Source organism: Gigantopelta aegis, chromosome 12 (genome assembly GCF_016097555.1).
Source record: "Gigantopelta aegis isolate Gae_Host chromosome 12, Gae_host_genome, whole genome shotgun sequence".
NCBI classification, from domain to species: Eukaryota; Metazoa; Mollusca; class Gastropoda; order Neomphalida; family Peltospiridae; genus Gigantopelta; species Gigantopelta aegis.
This window is the reverse complement of record NC_054710.1, coordinates 29,639,147-29,642,999: the sequence shown is the minus strand read 5'-3', so window position 1 is coordinate 29,642,999 and position 3,853 is coordinate 29,639,147. Positions and strand designations below refer to the sequence as shown.

Sequence of the window (3,853 nt, the reverse complement as noted above, 5' to 3'; positions counted from 1 at the left end):
AAGTTTTCTAAGGACACCAGTATACACGTAAACGTATACGGATTACGGATTAATGGAATTTGCGCCTGTCTCATTTCCTGTGCTAAGAAACCCATCTGTAATCCTCAGAAAGCCCATAGCTTAACCTCTACGCCACCATGGCTTGTAAAACTTTAATTAAGAAAGTAAATAACCACGTATAAAGGAAAACAAATAAGCTATACCTGTACGTATACTAATAACTCACTACTTAATTTCCTGTCTGTCCTCCTGAGCCGCGCGCGTACACCACGTACACCGCGTACACTGCGTACACTGAAGTCAACGACTGACCGTATCCGCGCGAGTGTGTGTAGGTTCCATCGGACCAAATCAATTCCTATTGCCGATAATGTTAACATTTACTAATAAAACTAATATAAGCAGCGTATCAACACATCCAGGCAAGATATTTGCGCAATCTATTACCTTTTTTTTTTTTACTTAAAGGTGCAGGTCTTAGTTTTAACCCGTAAAAAATGGACACTAAGTTTAGTTAATTTACAAACCTGTAACTCATTTAGATAAAGTTACAATATAGTGAAAGAAGAGTCTGTGACGTTAAAAGAGGAAATATCCTTAAAAATAGACTAGAACTCGGATCAATAAACCGCTACTTCTCCGACTCGCGTGCGGGTTTTTTTTAATATGAAAAATGCAATTTTTGGTACTACAAACACCAGGATGACCAGAAACACTTCGGTTCTTCAGAAATGAATAATCTAAAGAATAAAATATAAGTAATGTTTGATTTCAGTGATCATAAACGGCTCTAATAGTGAAAAATATGCTGTAGTGTTTAAAAACTAGGGTTTGTCCCTTTAATCCTACATTCAATAGCACCAAGCATGCTCCTGGCCGCTACCGACCACGGTGTCGAGCTGTTGGTGCTCTCTTGTACTTTCCAGCGCGGGAGACCCCTCCTCCCACCCACCCCAAATCCTTTTCCTGTCCTGGACAGAGGAGCCGGTCCAGGCCGACACTTGCGCCCATGACAGGCGTGCTCTACAACAGCTTGTTCTGAATGTGCACGTTAAACCCTATGACCAGACCTGACACCCAGGCAGTACAGCAATAAAATGTGTGGCACCTTATATCTAATCTACCTGCAAGAAAATGGAAGGGGGGGGGGGGGGGGCTCACATACCATTTAAGAGATTTAATTAATGTTTTTATTAGCAACCGCCATTTTTCCTGAAAATCGCAGTTCCATTTTTTGGGGTACCCTGCATTAGTTTCAACCTCTGGTGTTTACTGTATAACAACTGTAAAGTTTGTTTGGTTTAACGACACCACCAGAGCACATTCATGTATTAATCATCGGCTATTGGATGTCAAACTTTTGGTAAGTTTGACATATAGTCTTAAAGAGGAACCCGCTTATTTTTTCCATTAGCAGCAAGGGATCTTTTATATGCGTCACCCGTAGACAGGATAGCACATACCACTGTCTTTGATATACCAGTCGCGGTGCACTGGCTCGAACGAGTAATAATAGCCCAATGGGCCCACCGACGGGGATCGATCCTAGACTGACCGCGCATCAGGCGAACGCTTTACCACTGGGCTAAGTCCCGCCCCGCCCCGCCCCGCCCCGCCCCGCCCCGCCCCGCCCCGCATAACAACTATATAACAAATACAATCGTATTTCTTTATTTATTGCCAATAGATAATAGTATTTGCACAAATAATCAATGTCACATATTACTACCAATCACAGCCACAGCTGTTTTTCACTCTGATATCGAATTTTGACACGGAACTCTCTTCTTTTGGTACCATGCAACCCGTAATCATTGTTCGCCAGGCGTCACTGCAAAGAAACAACGTAACCAGGAAAAGCTTGGCAGAGTGTCACAGTTGATAGAAAGTCCGGAATTCTCGCCAATGATGCGCGAAATGGCCAACGCGGCGATGGAAATTACAGGGACAAGCTCTGCGAGCGTGTGAATGTAACAAGATTCACGGACTGGGTTTAAGCGGCTTTCTGCGGTAATTAATCAGTCCCGCCATGCAGGGATTGTGCTTTATTAGTTCTGTTAGTGATACAGGTATGTATGTATACGTGTGTGTGTGTGTGTGTGTGTGTGTGTGTGTGTGTGTCTGTGTGTGTGTGTCTCTGTGTGTGTGTGTGTGTATGTGTGTCTGTGTGTGTGTGTCTATCTGTGTGTCTGTGTGTGTGTGTCTATCTGTGTGTCTGTGTGTGTGTGTCTGTGTGTGTGTATGTGTGTGTGTGTGTGTGTGTGTGTGTAAATGTATGGGTGTCTCTATCTGTGTGTGTCTCTCTGTGTGTAGGTGTGTGTGTAGGTGTGTGTGTGTGTGTAAATGTGTGTGGGTGTGTGTGTCTCTCTCTCTCTCTCTCTCTCTCTCTCTCTCTCTCTCTCTCTCTCTCTCTCTCTCTCTCTCTCTCTCTCTCTCTCTCTCTCTCTCTCTCTCTGTATGTGTGTGCGTGTGTGCGTGCGTATTTCTGTGCGTGTGTCTTCTTGCGTGTGTGACCGGCCTCGGTGGCGTCGTGGTTAGGCCATCGGTCTACAGGCTGGTAGGTACTGGGTTCGGATCCCAGTCGAGGCATGGGATTTTTTAATCCAGATACCAACTCCAAACTCTGAGTGAGTGTTTCGCAAGGCTCAGTGGGTAGGTGTAAACCACTTGCACCGACCAGTGATCCATAACTGGTTCAACAAAGGCCATGGTTTGTTCTATCCTGCCTGTAGGAAGTGCAAATAAAAGATCCCTTGCTGCTAATCGGAAAGAGTAGCCCATGTAGTGGCGACAGCGGGTTTCCTCTCAAAATCTGTGTGGTCCTTAACCATATGTCTGACGCCATATAACCGAAAACAAAATGTGTTGAGTGCGTCGTTAAATAAAACATTTCTTTCTTTCTTTCTTGCGTGTGTATTCTACTGTGTATATGTGTGTGTGTGTTCATGCGTGTGTTTATGTGTGTGTGCGTGTTCTTGCGTGTGTGTGTATGTGTGTTCTTGTATGTGTGTTCTTGCATGTGTCTGTGTGTGTGTGTTCTTGCGTGTGTGTGTGTGCGTGTTCTTGCGTGTATGTATGTATGTGTGCGTTTTGTTTTGTTTTTCACGTGTGTGCAGGTGTATGCGTGGTTTCATTATTTTGCATGTGCATAATATTCTTGCGTACGTGGGTGGATGTGGGTAATTTTTCCCTATCAGAGAACTGTTCAAGCATGCCTGTCGTGGGCACAACCTCTGACTTCGCCAGAGTTCTATCCAAGACAGGTCTTGTGTATATATGTCTGATAAAACATACTACGACGACCTTTGTTTGCTTGTTCCACCCCCACCCCCTCCCCACTCTAACTATAGAGGCTGTGACACCCCCCCCCCCCCCCGACACACACACACACACTCCAGATATCATTCCTACGAGCCTGACAATGTGTATATTCATTGTTTGCTTATATAGGCTTCGGATGCGGAATGGTGGGGGGGGGGGGGGGGTTGGTGTGCAGGGGATTTAGTATATTACATCTAAGAATGACATGTAATGGTAAGAAAATTAATGGAGAAAAAAAAAGGTGCTTTGGTCGCTGGATCGAATCTCCTCCGTGGACCCATTCTCCGATTTTTTTTTCTGCCGTCTCAATCAGGAAAAGTAAAGTTTGTTTTATTTAACGACGCCACTAGAACACGTTGATTTTTTTTATCTTATCATCGGCTATTGGACGTCAAACATATGGTCATTCTGACAGGTTTTTTTAGAGGAAACCCGCTGTCGTCACATAGGCTACTATTTTACGACAGGCAGCAAGGGATCTTTTATTTGCGCTTCCCACAGGCAGGATAGCACAAACCATAAATCAAATGTT

At 44.4% G+C, this 3,853-nt stretch overlaps 1 protein-coding gene across 4 annotated transcripts in view; it reads left to right on the top strand.

The window, feature by feature from the left end:
* Positions 1-1,800: 1,800 nt before the first annotated feature.
* The window catches only part of LOC121385724, a 41,616-nt gene continuing 39,563 nt past the window's right edge, over positions 1,801-3,853 (top strand). For 2 of the 4 annotated variants that reach the window (XM_041516493.1, XM_041516491.1), the window contains exon 1: positions 1,801-2,010. The gene's annotated coding sequence lies outside the window, so the exon portion shown is untranslated. Of the gene's footprint in view, positions 2,070-3,853 lie in introns of all 4 variants that reach the window. The other 2 variants (XM_041516492.1, XM_041516490.1) reach the window with 1 other exon arrangement.